Below are 21,323 nucleotides of genomic sequence, written 5' to 3' on the forward strand. Positions count from 1 at the left end.
ATGGTTTTGGAGGAGAATATTGAACGAGCCATGGACTGCCAAAAGAACCAACAGATCTGTGTTGGAAGAAGTGCAGCCAGAGTCCTCCTTGGAGGCCAACATGGCCAAACTTCGTCTCTCATACTTCAGGCATATTGTCAGGAGGGACCAGTTGCTGGAGAAGGATATCATGTTAGGTAAGGTGGAGGGTCAGAGAAAAAGAGGAAGAACCCCAATGAAATGGATTGGCCAGGTAGAGGCATCGATGGACTCAAGCGTGGCAACAGTAGTGAGGTTGGCCTAGGATTGGGCAGTATTTCGTTCTGCTGTGCATAAGGTCGTGCATAAGGTCGCTATGAGTCGGTACCGACTTGATGGCACCTAACAACAACAACAAATGGGGTGCAAACTCAGCCCCCCACAAGGTGCCAGAAAGTGTCTGGAATGGCAGCTATGACCCCCTGAAGGCATTGGCAGGCTTTGGCTTCAACTACATCTCTTCCTATGATGCAGCCTGAAGTCCAGGCCACGCCCACCAGGAGCAGCCTATAAGCTGCCAGGATTCTCCTGGGGAAGCTGAGGGCAGTGGCCCAGGCAGGGGGTGTGTCCTGCTGTCACCTGGGCCTCAGAGTGCTCATCTGCCAACCACAGACCTCTCATCCTCAGCAACCCCTCCCCAGGGAAAGATGTTTCCAGACAAATCCCAGCCTTGGTCCTTAGTAACCCTTCCTGGGCCTCACTGGACTTTTCTGGAGGCTCAGAGGATTGGGGTCACTGAGCTGTCTCAGGCCAGCCCCTCCCAGTTTCCCCCAACCCAGCTCTTTCCCTGCATCCTGCCCACTGCAACCTCAGCAGGTCTCTCTCCATCACAACTCTGCCAGCAAACAGTGTGCCTCCATCTCCAGCTGTCTCCTGCCCAGTGGCATGCATGTGCCCCTGATCTCCACAAATTCCACCCCTGGGACCAAGAGGAGCAGGGCTGGACAAGTGTGGGGAGGGCAGGGAATTGAGAAGGGAGCTGGATGATCCTGGAGCCCCACCTCCTATGAGTCCTCTCCAGGGGTAGGGGTAACCTCTGAGCCCACAGGAGATGTCTACTTACTCACTGTCCCAGCCCCACCCCTGGTCTGTTTCCTGTGGTTCCTCCTTAAGGTGAGGTGGCCTCTGGGCTCCCCAGGGTGAGGCTGGGCTCAGTCCTCTCCTGGTCTGTCCAGAGGCCTGCTGCTGCCTCTGGCCACTTAGCATGCAGCCCAAGTTGTGTGGCTGCATCAACCAAATGAGATTAGCTCGCAGCTAAAGCAAAGTCCCTACTTGTCACCACCCACGGCTCTGCGCAGTCGCCAGCTGTTCTGGGGAGACTCCCAGAGCCAGGTGGCCCAGTCCCAGCATTGCACCTCGCCCCTTGGTGAACTCAAGGCCAGCAAGGGACTGGTGGAAAGAGGATAGTGAATCCCACCCACACCTGGAGTCAGCAGTGGGGGCCGTGTGGGGAAATAAACAAGATGAAGGATCCTTCTTGCTTGGAAACCCTATATAGGGTTGCTGTGAGTTGGAATTTACTCAATGGCAGTGATTCTAGGTTGGCTGTTGTTGTTAAGTGCCGTCGAGTCAATTCTGACTCCTAGTGGATAGGGTTTCCTGTATAGGGTTTCCGAGGAGCAGCTCGTGGGTTTGAACTGCTGAACTTGTGGTTTGCAGTCCAGAGTTCCTCTTTTAGAGCCACACCAGGACTCTTCTTGCCAATGCTATATACCCTTTGCCAATGCTCTCCCATCAAACCTCCAGAAAGTGTGACAAGAAAGAAGGGTGTGATCTAGTTTTATATGCACTGCCCTCCTCCCATGAAATCTGGGGCCAGTAAAGGAGAGAGCAAACAAAGTAGGGTGCAACCCAGAAAGTGCATGCTGGTCTATCCCACTGGGCCCCTGGGAGCCAGCCCTGGGCCTCTCTGCCAGTGAAGAGGGAGCTGTCAGGGAGAGGGTTCATTAAAGCCCAGTCTCATTCCTGTGCTGTCTCCTCCATGAAGCTTGGGGGGAGGCTGTGAGAGACACTTGTGGAAGAAGGCATCAGAAATCCCCAGTCAGGCCCCTTGGGAGAGATGAGATATGTGGGGTGTCTCATCAGGGGGTGGGGTGCAGAGGACCAGCCCTTGGCCCTGCAGATAGCCCCAGCCTCACAGGATCCTCCAGCCAACTTCTTTGCAACTACCTTGTTCCTGGTTTCCACTTCTCCCAAGCTCCCCATTCCATAGGCTACCTCCTCAATTAGTCCCTAAAAGCTCTGGAAGTCATCCCCCCTCCCCCCACATCCCTGGTTGGGCTCAGCTCACCTGTGGCAGCACCACCAGAAGCCTACCTTAAGGTCTACCCTTGGCTCCTGCAGCTAAACTGACCAGTCCCGGACTACTTCCCCAGCCTACCTGGCCAGCCTAGGTTGATCCAACCGGATTGGAAGGGGCTCAGGAATGAGCGACAGGCTCCTCCTCCTCTCTTTGCCTGGAGGGGAAACTCCCCTGAGACCCCTTCCAGCACCTTACGCCCTCCAGTCTCCCCAACACAAACAACTCATGCCCTGCACACTTCACCTTGCACCTCTCCCAACCCAGACTTCCTGTGTAGCCTTAGGCAATTCACCAAACTTCTCTGAGCCTTACTTTCCATATCTGCAAAAAGGGATTGATCTCAATGTATCTCAAAGTCTGATGTGTGGCTTAAATCAAATTGAAATTCTGCCTGTTCAAGTGAGTTATGGGGCCATCTGGGGGGAATCCTACCCTACCTAGACTGGCTGTCATCTGGCCCTGGCCCACTAGCCTGCCTCATCTCTCTCTCTAGGAAGGCTCACCTAGAGTGAACAAAGGCCCCTTCTGTGTCAACCAGGGCTTCCTTACAGCCTCTGGCCCCAGGCAGAAGGAGAAGGGAGCCTCCCTCCAAATGCAAAGGCGGGAGGGTATGGGCTAGAAGTCCATCACAGGGAAATGGCTTTCTTATCATGACCTGGTCAGAATTGCCAGGACCCAGTGTGGAAATTGAATTGCAGCCCCCCTGCCTCCCCTGCACTACCCTTTGTTCCTAGTTTCCACTCTGCCTCCACCTCTGAGACCTGGAGGCAGAAACCAAGGAGAGAAGCCAGGTGGAGAGGAAGCCGGGAGTGCAAGGCCAGGAATGAAGGGGGTGGTCTAATAGGTCAATGTGGAGCTCAGCAGCATTGTCTCTGCCCCAATGCCCCGGCTGACTGGTTTTGTGCCCACCTTTCCAGCAGGGCTGAGCCCTGGGCTGGAGTCAGGTGGTGCTTGGAGCAGACCAGTGTCCAGCAAGGTTAGGCTGCAGGCTGCGAGAAAGGACAGCAGAGAGCCCAGGCAGCCAGCTCTGCCATCAAGTGGCTCAGTTCAAGTCCAGCCCAGGGTGGACCATGGGGAGCTGGCCCACTCAGAGACTCCCTTGGGAAACTCAGAAACGGGGGCTGCTGGAGCAGGGCAAGGGGCAGGTACTAACTAGTCCTCCACCACTCCTAAGGTTCAGCCAAGGCCCTCTGTCTCCACCAGAGTGAAAGGTGGAGTCCTGGTGTGGCGCTGGAGGATAAGCATCTGGCCACAAGGTCCATTCAAACTGCAAAGTTGATGGTTCAAACTCACCAATCGCTCCGTAGAAACCCTATATAGGGTTGCTATGGTGGGTCGGAACTGGCTCAACAGCACTTAACAACATCTCGGGACCTGACCAGTCTCTCCTTCCCACCCCAGGATGTCTCCACCAGGGAAAGCCTCTCAGAAATCCCCCTTTCAGGTCCATTTCCCCCTTTATTGTCTAGTGAAGACCCCCTGGGGGAAGGGTGTCATAGGAGCCAAGGACTCCAGGGTGGGAAGGACCCCAATCCCAAGTCATGATCTCTACTCAGCCCACCCTCTAAACACACACACATACACACACACACACACACACACACACACACACTCTTTGGTTTTTGTTTGTTTTTTAACTTTTTATTGTGATTTGAGTGGACGTTTACAGAGCAAATTGGTTTTCCATTCAACAATTCAAACATTATGTTTCTGACATTGATCACAATGTGATAACACGCTTCCCACTTCCTGGGTTTACCATTTCCTTCTTTCCTATCCCTTCCTTCCTTCTGAGCTACATTCCAGGACAGAAGCTACACTTTTGATCTTGGTGGTTGATTGCTCTAAAGAGTAGGGATGTCCAGGTGTTACTATTCACCTATGGGCCTATCCTTTGGCTGAAACACACATACCCTCTTGGGTGTTATTGAATCTTCAGTTCACATATTATCAGTTCCAGAGACCCCTTAATCCAAACCCTTATTTTATAAGTGGGGAAACAGAGGCTTATCTAAGGGAAAGGGATTTGTCTAAAGTCAAACAACAAGGGAATCCCCGCAAGAGGCAACCAGCTCTTCCCTCCAAGGGGAACCTTCCCTGAGAGCTCTTCAGCCTCCAGACTTCCATTCTGGGCATTCTAGGTCCTTCTGGCCTCCCTACTTACCTGTGCCTCCCAGACATGACCAGTTGTGGGTCCCCAAAGTTAATAAATCAAGGTGACTTTGGGGACAAGAATCAGCCTCTTTCTCCCTTGTCCCTCCCATTTGCATAATCCTGGCTGGCAATATGATAATGATGTTTGTTAAAGACAGAGCACAATAAATTAATACCGTTAAGTTGTTGCTGCAAAATGCAAAGCAGGTAATTTACTGCCAGCTAGGAACGGGAGCCTTTAAACTGTAATGGATTAACTTTCCCAGCAGCAAATGTGTCCCCTGGGGGAGGAAGCAGGGGGAGGCAGGGGTGGGGCTGGGTTGATGGTGAGGGGCTTGTATGCTTCCCAGGGTCTGGGCCTAGGGTGTCCAGGCCCTGCTCTTAGGTTATGAGGATATCAACCTCCTTCCATTGTACAGAAGGGGAAACTGAGGCCTGAGTGGGGAAGGAACTGTGGGAGATCACAGAGGAAGTGGTGGTAGCCCAGGGACTTCCTAGGGCAGCCCACCCCTCTAGAGGAGGTGGCTGCAGGTGCCCAGTCTGCCCACCCCATTCCAGAACCCCCAAAGGGGGTCCTGTTGCAGACCCTGAGCCTCCTGTTCTTTAAGGGTTTCTATAGACATGTAGATGTCACCAGGCCTAATCTAACCCCCTTAAGATTCCAAACTAACTCCAATCCCAACCTCACCAGTGGCCAGGATGGTTGGGTCCAGAGTGGTTAGAGCCCAGAGGAGGACCTGCAACTGAGAGTCAGACCATGATGCCTCTCAGCTTCCTCCAAATACCTGTCCTGAGACCTTAGCTGAGGATGGGGCTCCTGGAGGAGTGGGGGGAAAAGGGAGTGCCTGTTGGGGAGGAGAACATGCCTTGGGGAAGGAGACCCATCAGGCCAGCCCCTCTCAGAGTGCCCCCACACCCCACTAGGACTCAGACAGCTCCCTCAGTCCGAGGAGAATTGCTGCAGCCCCAGTTGAGAGCGGGCCGCCAGGCGGGTCTCAGGGACCCCAGCAGAATTCTAATTTCCCATTTATCTCTGCAGCTCCTCCGGCTATATTAAAGGGGGAATGCACTGCAGTCAGCTTCCAGGCTAATTGGATTTGGACCTCCTCTCACTCCTGGGTGAGGGAGGGGGTGAGGTGGGGGCTGGGGGAGAGAATGCTCAGGGGTAGGCTGGGCTCAGCAACTGCTGAGATGGTGGCAGAACCGGCCCCTTTCTGGACTCCACAGTGCCTTAGCTGAGATGGTGATGGTGGCGGTGGTGACGATGGGTAAGAACCATGTAACATTAACTAGATGCTACTGTGCAGAGGGCTTCAGATGCCACCATTCTTCCATTCCTAGTAACAGCCCAGTGCAGTATTACACAAGAACCTGAAAAAGCCGCAAAATTCAAATATTTCCCACTAACTAGAAAGTGATAGGAAAGTTGTGCCCAAACCCTGTCAAAGGTGGAAAACCTTCGAGACCCAGAAACACAAGGCAGTCCTGTGGAATTCCGGCTCTCACAGGTTCACATACTTGATTCCGTTGTAACTGTGGGGAAACTGAATCCCAGAGTTGTTACATAACTTTCCCAGGATCTAGGGAACAGCCATAGTAACCTTTCAGGTTTAAAAGATATCTAGAGTCCCAATTTTAAAAGCCCCTGTCAATTCAAATAGTTCCAGGGTGGAGGAAGAACTCCACGTGCCCACTTCACAGATGGTCTGGCCATGACTACTTTCAGTTTTAGAATATTGTCACTTCTACAAGGGTTCCCTTCCTTCCCCTTTTCAGGTTCCAGGATCAGCATGTTTAGGGTGAAACGATGGGGGTTCAGGTGATATATGCCAGGCAAGTGTGGGGTGGGGCTGAAGACCTTGTTCTAATTACTTGCCACCTGCCTGCCCCAGTCCCAGAATTCTCCAGGCCTGCTAGGATCACTCATTCCACACAGGCTGAGTGGGAGGCAGGGTCTCACCTTCTCAGCATAAATTTATTCTGCTAATCACCTGCCTCTGAAGGTCCAAAACAGGAGGTGGAAAGGGGAAGGAGTCAAACTTCACCTGAGCCTGTTCTCCATCCACCCTGGTGATGGTGGTTGTGTACTGTCGAGTCAGTTCCCACTCACTGTGGCCCTGGATAGGGTTTCAGAGGTGGTTAATCTGTACAGGGGAGCAGAAAACCTCATCTTTCTCCTGTGGAATGGCTGATAGATTTGAACTGTTGACCTTGTGGTTGGCAGCCCAACTTCACCCCCTCACACACTACGCTACCAGGGTTCCTTCCACTGACCCTGTTGTTGTTATGTGCCATCGAGTCAGTTCCAATTCATAGCAACCCTGTTTAGGGTTTCCAAGGGGCGGCTGGTGAGTTTGAACTACTGACCTTGTGGTTCAAACCGACCTTGCGGTCAGTGCATAAACCCAGAGCGCCGCAATAGGACTCCTCCACTGACTCTAGAACCAGGCCATTCACAGAGTGTACCTCATCTCATGGACCGCATGAGGGTAGTACAGTGTATGTACCCATTTACAGACAAGAAAACTGAGGCTCATATGAAAGACTTTGTGCCGTGAGAACCTGATGGAGCTGGGATTTGAACCTAAGTTGATCTGAATCTAGAACTTGAGCTCTTAACACCGCAGTGTCCTATGGAAGACAGAAGCTGGGCCTGTCTTAGAGTCCTTGGAACCAAGGCCCAAGAAGGGGACCTCTGTGTAAGGAGCCTTGGACTGGGAGCCAGGAGACCTGGGTTTAAAATTGTGATTCACTGTGGGATCCTAGACGACTTATTTTACTTCTCTGAGCTCAATGGAAAATGGAAGTAGTAATGATGCTTACGTTACAGGTCTATTTGGAGTTCTGCAGAAACTATCGGTAAAAGTCCTTATCACAGTGTCTGGGGCAGACCATCGTTTCTACAGATGTATTTCTCCCAAGGCTGTAGGACTAACACGTGGGAAAGAGCTTGGCTCTGCTGCGTGGTCTCAGAGATTGTCTGAGCTGGAAGCATTGAGTACAACTTTCTCATTTTCCTGATGGAGAAACTGAGGCCCAACAAGGTAGGTGAATTGCCCCCGGTTGCAGCAAGTCAGTGACTGAGCCAGGGCTCAGCCTGAGCCTCCCAGCAGTCTCCTACTCCGGCCAGGGTCATGGTTTTCCTTCCAGTCTCCTTTTGCCCTAAGTGACCACATCTGTCTGTCAAGGCATGCCTCCCCTAGGAGGCCAGTGGGACTGCTGACCCTAGTGGCCGTTTTTGATCCAGCCGCTGGCAGGAACCAGCTGGAATAAATATAACGAGACCCCCTCTGGAGGCTGCTCTTGCAGCATCTCCCATCCAAATGTTAATTTTGCCAGGGTCTTGATAAATCTTCCTGTCGTCTCCATCCGCCTGAGACATAGATTTCATCTTATTGAGAGGTGACACTTCTGCCCTTTAGTACTGGCTATCAATTTCAGGCAGCAACCAATGTGGAGAACGAGGAAGAAGCAGTTCCTATTTACCCCCTTCTGCCACCCAATCTTTCCCTTAAATCTCACGGGGCCAGCCTCCTGGAGACGGCATCCTAGGTGAATACCTTAGGTGCATATCTGGTGACTTCTAACTGCCAACCCCTGCCCCTTTTCCCTGTGGGCTCTACTGGACCTCCAGGGCCACCTTGCTGCCTAGATGGTAGACTGGAAGAGGGAAAGAACTGAGGCCCAGGAAGCAGCACTTAACTATAGTAATATAAATGCCCCAGCTCCCACGCCCTTGGGTACATCACTGAGGTATGTACCCACACCCACTCATGGAGTGTCCCCCTGGTAACAAGCTGAACAATACACTTGCAGTGGCTGCCTTCCCTTCCTGCCTCACTTCTCCACTTCCTTTCCTGTGACTGCCTCTCAAGTGGACAGGTCACTCTGGCATCCCTCTTCTCCTGGTCTCCTTCTAGTGGAACCCAAAGTAAGGCACCAAGGAAACGTTATTTGATATCTCAAGATGCAAAGCCCTGTAATCAGCAGGGGAGATGCAATGGAGAGTTGATATTGACACAGAGTACCTACTGTGTGGCAAGAACTGTGTGTTTCTTGCTTCTACATGTAAGTTTCATTTAAGCTGCAAGACCTCTCCAGGGGGTATTGTTCTGGGGTTTAGACAAGAGGAAACAGATTGCTCAGGGAGGTAAAGTAACCAGCTTGAACTCACACAGCTGGCAGATGAAAGAGCTGCTATTGAAACTCAGGCAGCTCACTGTCTTACCCACCCCTCTAGGTGGCTATTATCTGCTGTTGAATCCATTCTCACTCATAGCAATCCTATAGGATTGGGCTGCCTTTTGGGTTTTCTTGGCTGTCATCTTTATGACAGGAGATTTGCCAGGTCTTTTCTCCCACAAAGCTGCTGAGTGGGTTCAAACCGCCAACCTTTCTGTCAGTCGTCGAGTGCTTAACCTTTGTGCCACCACAGCTCCTATTCCTTGTTATTGTTGTTGAGTGCCGTTGAGTTGACCTTGTAGTTTATCCCATAGCACCACACCAAGACTCCATTTATTCTAGATAGGGGTATAAAATGGAGCTGGGATTCACCCCCCATGGGTGCTCAACAGCGCAGTTGGGTGAACTGCTCCGAGCTGGGCCATTTATATTACTATAGTTAAGGGGCAGCCTCTAAGAGATGTTGATAAGTGCTGTCAAGTTGGTTGTGACTCATAGCGACTCTAGGGTTTACAAGGAGTAGCTGGTGGGTTAGCAGACCAGTGCTTATCCTACAGTGCCACCCCCTAAGAGGTGTTGTCATTAGGTACCATCAAGTGGTTCCAACTCATTTTGGCCCGGAATAGAGTCCTGGTGTGGCACTGTGGGCTAATGTGCTGGACTGCAAGGTCAGTTTGAACCACAAAGTCAGTGGTTCAAGCTCACCAGCTGCTTCTCAGAAACCCTGTACAGGCTCACTATGAGTCAGAACTGACTCTACAGCATTTAACAAAAGCATAAGGTTTCCCAGGAGTGGCTAGTGGGTTTGAACTACTGACCTTGTGGTCAGCAGTCCAGCACTTATCCTACAGTGCTACACCAGGACTCCAAAGAGGTGTTGTTAAGTGCCATCAAGTCAGTCCCCATTCATAGTGACCCTATATAGGGTTTCTGAGAAGCTGATGGTGGGCTTGAACTAGTGACCCTATATAGGGTTTCTGAGAAGCTGATGGTGGGTTTGAACTACCGACTTGCAGTTAGCAAGCCAGTGCTTATCCTACAGAGCTACAGCAGGACTCCTAAGAGGTGGTGTTATTGTTAAGTGCCGTTGAGTCAATCCCCACTCATAGCGACCCTGTATAGGGTTTCTGAGGAGCTGATGGTGAGTTTGAGCCATCAACTTGTGGTTAGCAGCCCAGTGTTTATCCTACAGAGGCACACCAGGAGTCCTAAAAGGTGTTAGGACACGATCATTAGAATGATGTGTGCCCCTGCTCTCACAGGTGCTGGGGACATCAGATCCAGGAAGGACACCAGCTGGGACCCCTCCCAGAGTGCATTGCAGTAGCTCTCCTACCAGGTCTCCTACCAGATAGGCAGCTCAGGCCATGAGAGAGACAGGGATTTACCTAAGGTTGTCCTCCAAGTCCAGGGCACTTGTCTCTACACTCTGTCGGGCATCACCCAGCCCCAGCCATTCCCCATGAGAGCCACAGAAACACATCTGCCCCCTTGCAGGAGGCTCTTGGCCAGAGGATCCCTTTGTAAGCAATTCTCAAAACTCAGAAGACTCAAAATAAAAACAAACAAAATGAACAGCTTTTACTTTAAGCTTCTGTATAATCAAATAGTGTACAGAAGGCAAAAAACAAATGTACAGACATGGGAGAAAATATTTGCATATAACAGGCAAAGGGTTAATAGTGGCAATATACAAAGAGCTTTTATCAATCAAGAAGACAATGACAAACAACTAAAATGAAAATGGACAAAAGATGTGAGCAGAGGACACCAGTCTAAGATGTGGATGCCAGAGCTTTGGACTTCTCAGATCCTGAGGGTGGTAAAAATGTTTTACTTGTTAAATAAATACTTATTCATTATTAAAAGATCCATTTATAGTGTGGGCCGCACATTATTGCTTGTTAAGCCCACTAAAGTGCTGAGAGTCCTCCCAGATGCCGTATTTACAGTTACAACCACAGAGAAAGGTGGCCAAATGCCAAAGCCAGAGCCTGCATTGAGGTCTGCCTCCTGCCCCTGAACCCCAGCCCCATGCCGTGTTCCCTCAGTTCCAAGCAAAGTGGCCTTAGAACAAATTGTTCCTGCAACCTGAAAGGGACTGGCCAAGGAGGAGCTTGGTGGGGGAGTCAAAACGCCTGGTCTTTGCCCTGGCCTTGCCCTTGACTTGCTATGTTGCTGTTGTTATGTGCCGTCGAGTTGGTTCCGACTCTGAGGAGCAGCTGGTGGTTTTGAACGCTGACCTTGTGGTTCACAGTCCAGTGCTTATTCTACAGCATACACCAGGAGTCCTGACTAGCTAGCTATGTTGTTGTTGTTGTTATGTGCCATGGAGTCAGTTCCGACTCATAGCGACCCTGTACAGGGTTTCCGATGCTGTAAATCTTTACAGGAGCAGAAAGCCTCGTCTTTCTCCTGCAAAACAGCTGGTAGTTTCAAACTGCTGTCCTTGCGGTTTGCAGCCCAATTCGTAACCACTACGCTACCAGAGCTCCTTGACCTCTTTAATTTTCTCTCTGTAAAATGGATGAATTGGTCCCATTGTTATCAGGGATCACACCGGATCACACCAAAACTGATTGTTATCAGGGATCACACCAAAACTGATGTGACGGAAGAGGGCACCTACAAGCCCCTCCTGCACCTACCTTAATATGGAGGGGGGGTGAATGCTGAGCTAACAACAGCCCTTTTAAGTGACCCAGGACAAATGTCCACTTTACAGATGGAAAGTCAGAAGCCCAGAGAAGATCAAGGTGTCTCATATGGTTACCTAGGTCGGACAGGACTAGAGCCAGGCCCTTCTTCCCCCCCTGCAAATGGAAAAAGGGGCCACAGTGAGGGCTTGTATTTTAATCTCTGGGGTGATTGTTCTGCCTTCTGGTCCTTTTGGGAGTTTCCCTCTTTGATTCCAGCAAAAGTCGCTCTTCTTTGGGGGCAGAAGCACCTTGTAACAGGAGAATCTTATCAGCTTAGCAATGGCTTCCCAGCCAGCAGAACTCCCTTCATCTCTGCTCTGAAGACAACCCCCTGGTCCCAGGTGAGAAGCTTTGCATGTTTCCCACTGTCCACACGTCTCATTAGCCACTTGTTCCTCCAGGTTAAGCATTCCTTCTCCAGGCAGCCCCAGCAAGGGCACATAAAGGAATAGAACTGTGCTTTACCCCCCTTGCCTGTTGACTCCTCTCTTTCACTCTTAGATGAGGTCTGTGTGTGTGCCCCATGATGGCAGTTAGGAGGTCAGGGTTTGGGCCCAGATTCTGCCACTTACTGTGTGACCCTAGACAAATCATGCAACCTCTCTATTCTGCCACTTACTGTGTGACCCTAGACAAATCATGCAACCTCTCTGAGTTTCTCATGAACAGGACTGCGATTAGAAATTAAAGGTTTAGCACAGCATCTGGGACGTAGGAAGGAGTCAAAGAGTGTGATGCTGTGGGTTTATGTGCTGGACTGCAAAGTTGGTTTGAACCACAAGGTCGGTGGTTCAAGCTCACCAGCTGCCCCTCAGAAGCCCTACACAGGGTCGCTATGGATTGGAATCAACTCAACGGCACTTAACAACAATACTATTGTTGTCTGAAAAAGGAGATTACTAATATCTGCCTTAGGGTTACTGAGGAGTCCTGGTGGTACCATGGTTAAGCACTGGGTTGCTAACTGAAAGGCTGTCGGTTCGAACCCACCAGCTGCTCTGCTGGAAAAAGAAGTAACAGTCTGCTTTTGTAGTGATTTATAGCTTTGGAAATGCGATGGAGAAATTCTGCTCTGTCCTATAGGGTCACTAGGAGCTAGAATCAACCCAAAAGCAGTATTATTTTTTTTTAAGGGTTTTGGGAAAGAGGCATCATGAATATAAAAAAAACAAGCACAAACCAATTTGCCTCCAAGCTGATTCCAACTCATGGTAATTCCATGTGTGTAGAACAGACTGCTTCCTTAGGGTTCAAACCACCAACCTCTTCATTAATAGTTGTTCACATAGGCATTTGGGCCACCCAGGGACAAAATAGGAGGGGCTCATTTAAAGACCAAATGGGCCATGGTGGCTCCTAGGCAGGGGCATTGATTCATTAGCAGGCCCATCTGGGGTTTCAAAGGTTCCCCTGGGAGATGGACACCTTGTCCACTCCCATCTGGGAATGGCCAGGTCAGGCCAGCCTCGGGGTGTGGTCCAAGCAGGGCTCGGTGTCAGTGTCCAGGGTGGGTGGGAGCCCAGAGCCCAAGATCAATACTAAACCAATCTCTTACAAGATTACCCCAGTCTCTGGTATCCAGTCCTAAAGAATATCACTCAGCTCTCTGGGAAGATGTGAAAAATGCCACAGATTACAGTTTGGGATGTACTGAGTGAGAGTAAGTGAGTCTAGAATTGTTTCCTGCAGTAAATAATTCATCCACTTTAAATTTCCTTGTTTCTCATGGCTCGGTCACCCCCTCCCTGCTTCTCTATGCCTTTCCTGCCAGCTCTCTCTCAAACTTACTCTCTCCCAAGATCCCACCCCGCACCTCTATCCATGGCACCCCCACAGCCAGCAAGGACTTCCTAAAACAAATGTTTTGAGTCTGTTAACGACACTAATTGTCTTTCGATGCTAATTAGTAACGCTGCCAAGGAAAACTTCTTTGTTAATGAGGCCAAGAACCACCTAGGCAGGAAAGTCTAATGGAGCTGCATTGGGAAAAGTCAGTAGCTCTGCTGGGATCCATGAGGCACAGCACCAAGGAGTCAGTCCGCTGGGCTGAGGGTGGGCTGGCCAGGGGAAGCACCCACAGGAAGGCCTCTAGTCTCTGCCCCTGATTGCCTCTTGCTGCCATAGAGGAGGTGGTTAGCATGGGGCCACACCAGGAGGCAGGAGGGTGCAGGTCAGAGTGGTGGAGGGGGCTCTGGTCAGTGATGGTTTCGAATCATCCCCACAGGTGCTTTGGGGCTCCAAGTCAAAGACTGGAGCAACTCTTAGAATCTATCATCAATTCTGACAGGGGCAAGCCAACACTCAGGAGAGTCTCCTTCTTGACCCTACATGGAGCCTTTTAGAGCACCAGCCACTGGGTCCCCTGCTTGAGGACTGACACTCTCAGCAGGCAGACTGCCGAGGACACAGAGCGTAGTGGGGTGGGGAGATGACTAAGGACAGTCAACATGAACTGAGCACCAGCTCTATGCCAGGCAGGCATTGCACTAAGCATGTATACATAGGGTCTCACTGAATCCTCCCAGCAACCCTATGAGGTAAGCATGCATGTATTTACTTTGTTTGGGGTCTCTGTTGTTATTAGGAGTCTCCGAACGGTGGGAACAGTTAACTTGTTGGGCTGCTAATTCAAGGTCAGTTCAAGTTCAGAAGAAAGGTCTAACAGTCTTTTTCCCAAAAAAGAATCAGCCATTGGAAATCCTACAGAGTACAGTTCTACTCTGACACAACCTGGGGTCACCATGAGTTGGGGCTGACTCAACCGCAGAGGATATTGGTTTGGTACCAGAATCCCACCATTCCAGCTTCAGTCCCTGAGGTAAAGCATCGCCTTGCCCTCTGCTGGGATGCCTTGAACTGCTCTTACACAGGGTTGAAGCCTCAAATTACACATCACCTCGTTTTTATGAGCAGCTTCCCAAAGTCTCCTCCTCTGTGATCCCAGACAGACTTGTATGTTTGCACAAGCTCTGATGATACAGGAATGAGATTTTTTTGGGTGGTGGTGGTGGTGGTCTGTCTCTTCCATTAGCCTAGGAGCTCCTGAAGGGGCAAGGGTCACAACAGAATTCTATGGTTTGATGTGTTCTTGTCAAGGAGCACAATTTTGTGTGAATGTGTTCTCCAGTGTGTCTCCTCTTCTGGGCTGTGAACCCTCTGAAGGGGGTGTCTTGTCTTATTTTAATTATCAGACACTAAAATTGACTTTTTTTGGTGTGCATTTCTATAAATTTAACACATATAGATTCATGTAACTACTATCAGAATGCATTTGTAATTTACATAAATAATATTGCACTGTAAGTCCCTGATGGTTTCTTATTCTTCTCTCATTTCATACTTTAAAACATTCATTCTGTCTGTTACTGCTATAGGTCTAGTCTGTTGCTCTATCAACTGCCTTGTTCCCCATTGCGTGTGTCCCCAGGGAGGGCACCTGAATGTCTCCAATTCCCCTGCCACAAACACTGGGGTGAGCAACATTAACCACAAGGACTCATGGACGTGAGTGAGAATTTCACTGAGATTTATAGCCAGGAAGAGAAGCCCTGGGTCTTAGGGCCAATACAGAAATAACAATCTCTACAAACAACTTCACTCACAGGGGTGCCCCAGTCCACCTTAGGAGGTAACCCATTCCAGCTATAGGTAGCCTGTACACACCAGTAGGGCTGTGCGTCATTCTGACTGGCCAATAGCTGCTTCTCCGTCTCCCAAGTCTCCCAAGGGCTCAGCCTACTTCCTTGACCTCTGGAGCTCCTAGCTCTTCCCACAACCTGGAATTATACCTGATCCAGTCAGGGTCTCCATGATCCTGCTTTGTCTACCAGTTTCCATTACCAACTGTTATAAATGTTGAGTATCATTCTTGTCAATAATCCTGTGTCAGGGATGGAGTCAGAAAGGGCTCCAAGACGTTGAAGCTCAAGTCCTCCTCATCCAGTTTTTGGCAAGTGACTCTAACCCCATATCTCTGCCCCAGGAACTCATCACTTGAGAGCTGGCCACTCTTTCCTAAAGCATGTTGTGTAACTTACTCAGACATTTGGGAGCTAGAGAGGGGTTCTCCCCATTTAACAGAAGAAACGTAAGCCCAGAGAGTGGAAGTGACTTGCCCAAGGTCATGCAATGATGAGCAACAAAGCTGAGATCCAAGTGAGTTTAAAGTCCATAGTCTGGTTTTAAAGGAGCTCTGGTAGCGTAGTGGTTACGAATCGGGCTGCAAACCTCACGGTCAGCAGTTCGAAACTACCAGATGCTCCGTGGGAAAAAGATGAGGCTTTCTGCTCCCGTAAAGATTTACAGCCTCGGAAACCCTGTACAGGGTCGCTATGAGTCAGATCCAACTCCATAGCACATAACAACAACAACAACAAGTCTGGTCTTAAGTACTCTTGCTACACCCACCACTTTGCATAAAATGCAGTACTCCCAATCTTCAGCCTCTTGGAGACACGAGGACTGGAAAGGCAGACTGAATTTCAGTTGACGAGTTGGGCTTTGTAGACATTTAATTAAACACATTAATTTCAATTTTGCAGTTTTCTTTTTGTATTTTAGAGCTAATCTGTTTTTTCCTCCTTAGCTTTCACAGCTCAAACTTTTCTGTAGGAGCTTGACAAGACTTCCCAGTGCCTGAATACCAGATACAGCCTGGGTTCTCCTTGTCAGTAACCAGCCAGTGGCAGAATCTCAGGCTGCTGTCGATCTGGGAGGCAGAGGGGCACTGAGGTCAGTCAAACTGGATCCATGCCCTCCGGGGTCAGCAGGTCTGACTCTGAGACTCCACAGTCCCAAAGGCAAAGGTTCTCCCATCCCAGGAGGTTTGAGTTAAGGCGGATGCAGAGAGATCCCCCAAGGCTAGCAGTTGGGGCCTCCCTGGTAGAGGCAGGAAGTGACGTAAATTTTCTTAAAGAAGTGGGGCAAAGAGTGGGAGCCTGCAACACCAAGTGTCTGAACTTAGTTTAGCCTCCTGGTCCCAATGAACAATAATGTCAACTAGTAGCTGCATTTATTGAGCACCTACTGGATGCCAGGCTCTGTACTCCCAACATCTTATTTATGCCTCATGACATCCATGAGTTGCAGGCAGGGAGACATGCAGATTTATCACCAACCCCACCTGCATGGATCAGAACAGTCTTCAAGCCCTTAGGGGAGGAGTTGATCTTTAGTTTTTGGATCATGGAAAGGTGAGTGGTCCTTTGGCGGGTAGGACAGAGCCAATAGTAGCATTTGGTCATTGGCTGTTTACTGAAGTATTGGAAGAAAGTCCCATGATCTACTTGCAAAAATCAACCAACAAATGTCCCATGGATCTTAATGGTCCGATCAGCAACGTATCTTAGGAATGACGCAGGACCGGGCAGCGCGTCATTCCACTGTGCCTGAGACACAAGACTGGGCAGTGTCATTTCATTATTTATGAGGTGCATTTAGTCACCATGAGTCAGGAGCCAACTTTACAGCAGCTGATAACTTCAGAAGTGCTAGGACATCTTCATGAGTCTTGCTGAATGTCAGTTCAGGTCACAGGAAAAACTATCATTACTTCCATTTTCCAGTCTAACTGAGGCTCAGAGAACAGTGGTGACTTGCCATCTCTAGTTAGAATTCAGACAAAGGTTGGGCTCACTCTAGCATCCACACTCCTCATTGCTATTAGCTGTTAGGGGCCATCGAGTCAATTTGACGTATGCTGACCCCATGGGAGAGTAGAACTGCCCCACAGGGCTTCCTAGGTTGTCATCTTTGCAGGAGCAGATCTCAAGGTCTCTATCCTGAGCAACTCCTGGGTGGGATCAACCACTAATATTTCCGTTAGCAGCCAAGCGCTTAGCCATTGTGCCACCAGGGTTCTTTGTTATTGTTAGGCCCCTAATGTTTAGGCACCTTGTCCCAATGCTAAACACTCACCTTCTCCATGTCTGCTCTTCCCCACAAGGCATCCAGCAGAGCCCTCTTACTGCATCTTTCAGATGCAACTCAGCCAATGCCCAGGGCATGGCACCCCTCCTCCAGTCTGGCAGCCACTGGCACCTGCCCTAGCCCTTTCATCTCCAGGAGCTCCAGGTGAGAGCAGCCAGAACCAAGCCAGAGGATCCCAGCCGTGTGACTTGCCTTTGATTTCCACGGAGACTGGAGACCGCCTGCTCTGAGCCCAGAATCAAAGGCAGACAGCAGCAGCTAGTGCCCCCAGAGTCCCCAAGATGGCAGCCTCAGGCTTCTGGGGACAACCCCTTCTACCTGCCTGGCCCAGGCCTCTGCCAGGGCTCCCTTCTGCCAGATTCTAAGGTACAGACCTGCACTAGAGAGAGAGTGAGGGGGGCTGTGGACCACAGCAGAAGAAGGTGTAACAGTGACAGGTGAGGGTATTAGGGCTCAGACTGAGAACTGGTCATGGAGGCCCCAGCAGTCTGGGCTGGGGAGACAGTCCCCACAAAGAACATAGCCTCTCTCACAGTGAGTGCTACCTCATGGGGTTTGGGTCTCAAGGTGAGAGCTGTGGGGGGCCAGTGAGAAAAAGCAACGCATTTAAAAGGAATTAGTCAGGAGGAGGTGACAGGCCCATTCTGAAGCAAGATGAATGGGTTTCAGTTGGCGAAAATGATTCTAATTTATAATCTGCTTCTTGCTGCCGCTCGCCAATTAATTCTCTATAGATACATAAATAGGCCGCGTGTTTGCTTTGCTTCAAACGTAATAAACATTACACTCTGTCCCCTTCTTTTGTGCCGGTTCCTGTCATGGCATTAGTCCCCACAGCTAATTCCTCACACCTGTCTCTGCCGCTCAGGGGAGCGGGGCTGAGTGGGGAGGAAGTACCGGGCTCCAGGAAACTCGTGGCACCAGGAGATAAATTACCGATCCAAAAGCTGCCGGCACATGCAGCAAGGCTGGGCTCCCTGTGCTGGGGAGAGACCCAGGGCGGCAGGAAGGGAGGGAGGGAGGCTGGGGGAAATCCCCCATCCTCTTCTTGAGATGCCCAGCCTTTGAACCTTGGAGCATCTTCCTAATAAGGAGGGAATTGACAGGAACATAGAACCGGCCATTATGCCTCTCTGATTCTTCTTCACAGCATTTGCCCCAGCTTTCTGGGCTACAGCCACTCTGACCTCCTGGATCTTCACCAGGTGGTCTGGCCTCTGGTTTTTGTACTTGCTATGTAGCATCAGCACTGGCTGCGAACCGTAGGTTGGCAGTTCAAACTTACCAGCAGCTCCTCAGGAACTCTATACAGAGTTGCTATCAGTCAGAACCAACCTGATGGCACTTAACAACAACAACAAATTCCCTTGACCAGACTCCTGGTGTGGTTGCTGTAGGATCAGCACTGTGAACCACAAGGTCATCAGTTCAAACCTACCAGCTGCTCCTTGGCAACCCTATACAGAGTTGCTATGAGTCAGAACCAACTTGATGGCACTTAACAATAACAACAACAACACCAACAAATTCCCTTGACCAGACTCCTGGTGTGGTGCTGCTGTAGGATCAGCATTCAACAGTGAACCACAAGGTCAGCAGTTCAAACTCAGCAACTGCTCCTTGGAAACCTTACACCGGGTCACTGTGAGTTGTAACCGACTCGATGACACTTAACAACAGCAACATTCCCTCGGCCAGGAGCCCTGGTGGTGCAGCAAATTAAACATTGGGCTGCTAACTGCAAGGTTAGTGGTTCAAACTCACCAGAGAAAGAGGAAGCTGTCTGCCTCCATGTAGGAGCTCTCTGAGTTGGAATAGATTCAATGACTATGGGCTTCATTTGCTTTATTCTCTCTGCCTGGAAGATTCTCCCCCTGGAGAGCCCCCAAGTTCTTTTTTCTCTCTCTCTTCACACATCACCTTCACAATGAGGCATTGCCCTGGCTCCCTAACTAACTAACATGAAACCCCCTCTTCACCACTCCCTGCAACCCTTTACTGCTTTTAATTTCTCCTTAGCACTATCCCCTTCTGACATAACTCTTTATTTTACTAATTTATCTTCTGCATGGTCTTCCTATGGGAATGCAGATGTAAGTTCATGAGGGCAAAGATTTTAGTCTGTTTTATTCACTGCAAGATCCCAATGTCTGGCACATAGTACCTGCTCAGTGAAAATCTATGAGTGAATGAATGAAATGGGAAGGGACGGGGAAGAACAGCAGATGGGACCCAAAGACTGAAATGATAGCTCACTTCAGCCCATCATCTCACCTGATCTCTCAGAGATAGGCCAGTGTGAGACTTGAGCAACACACTGAGTTAACGACAGAGCTGGGAACACTATCCCAGTCCTAGGCTTCTCCTAAGGTGGCACAGGTCAGGAATAGACAGCTTACGATATAGTCCTGGCAGGTGGGATGTTGGGGAAAGTCAGGGAGATGCTGTGTCCATAAACACTCTTCAATGAACTCATCAGGTACCTACTATGTGCTGGGCAGGGTTCTAGGAGATGAGGATGTAGCAATGAACAAGACAGAAAGGGTCTTGCCCTCAGGGAGCTGACATTCTAGAGGGAGAAATTGGCATTGGGCAAGTTAACAAATGAACATGTCAGGAAGTGATAAACAGGAAGAAGATGACTAGAAGCAGGATGAGGGACAGACAGTGATGGCAGGTGAAGTGGGCATGTGTTTTTCTTTAGGTGTTACTCTAACCTCGTACAGACCATGAATTCCACCCTGATCTGTCCAAAGTGTGTGTTCTTCCCCCATCAAACTGTGTGGTTATTACCATGAACATTCTAGACAGGCAGGACCACTATAGTGTGAAGCAAGAAGCATTTAGCAGGCTGTGGATACATTGAGTCCTGAAACCTGGGTGGAAGTTAACAAATGACAAGGGATGGGGCAGGAGCACCCCAAGTAGGAACTAAGGCCTGGGGGTGGGATAGAGAGATTCAGACAGAGGTAAACTGGCTCTGGGGTCAGGGGCTGAGGACAGTCCTGATTGGTAATTTTTGCCAATTTCTATAGTATAGATACTTTCAACGTAGCCAGTTTTAAGGGCTTGAAAAACTGGCTTACGAAAGCCCTAAAAATGTAACAGTTGGCTCTGATGTGTGAACATGAGCTAGCTCCAGCACTCCAGGGCTTCAGGGACTATTAAGGGGGCTGGTCAGGAAGTGTCCATAGAGAGGAAGTGTGAGAAAGGGTTTGGTCAAATATGTGTGGGGTTCCTGTGCTCTAATAATTGGAATGGTCCTTGGTCATTGTAAAAATGATTCCCTGCTACTGTTTCCCCTTTATTTTACAGAGTGGAAAGCCAACATCAAGAGAGGGCCAAAGACTTGCCCAGAGATAAGGAGAGATGGGACCAGACTCAAAACTTGGAGATCTCAGACTTCTCAGGGTACCTAGAACTTTCTCTGCTGCTTCCAAGTACCTGCCTTAAGGGTCATGCTGTGATGGCCCCCATCCAGCCTGAAAGTCATGGGCTTCTCTACCAATGTCGGGGAAGAGAAGGAAGCAATAGGAGGCAGGTAGACCAGGCTCAATGTAGTGCATAGGTGGCAAGAGATGAATGCCACCTGCTAGGATGATGGGTTTTGAAGGGTGAAGAGTTTCCCAGCAAGAAGAAAGACAGAAGAGTGAGTCTGGTGGCAGGAACAGCATGTGCAAAAGCTCAGAGTGTGATAAGGAAATGACAAGAGTGTGCCATTACCAGGCTGCAAAGTACAAGAAGGAAGCAGAAAGAGAGGAAGCAATGCCCTGTTCCTCCCTCTCAGCTTTAATGGTGGGCTTTCAGGCAACTCCAGAGCAGCTGTTAGTTGCATCCTCCTGTCCAACAAGAACCAGGTGAGTGAGGCGGATGAGGGTCTGCAGGTATCTCAGCCCTCTCCTACTGGTGTTCACCCAGTTGTTGGGTCCCTGGCGGCTCCCTTCATCCTCATCCTCTTACTGATCCTGCTTCCCTTCCTGCTGGCTGCACTTCTCCCAGGCCAGGAATAGAACTTCACATCTGACAGTCCTCAGCAGTGT

The sequence above is a fragment of the Chrysochloris asiatica genome, unplaced genomic scaffold (genome assembly GCF_000296735.1).
Source record: "Chrysochloris asiatica unplaced genomic scaffold, ChrAsi1.0 scaffold00023, whole genome shotgun sequence".
In the NCBI taxonomy this organism is placed as follows: Eukaryota; Metazoa; Chordata; class Mammalia; order Afrosoricida; family Chrysochloridae; genus Chrysochloris; species Chrysochloris asiatica.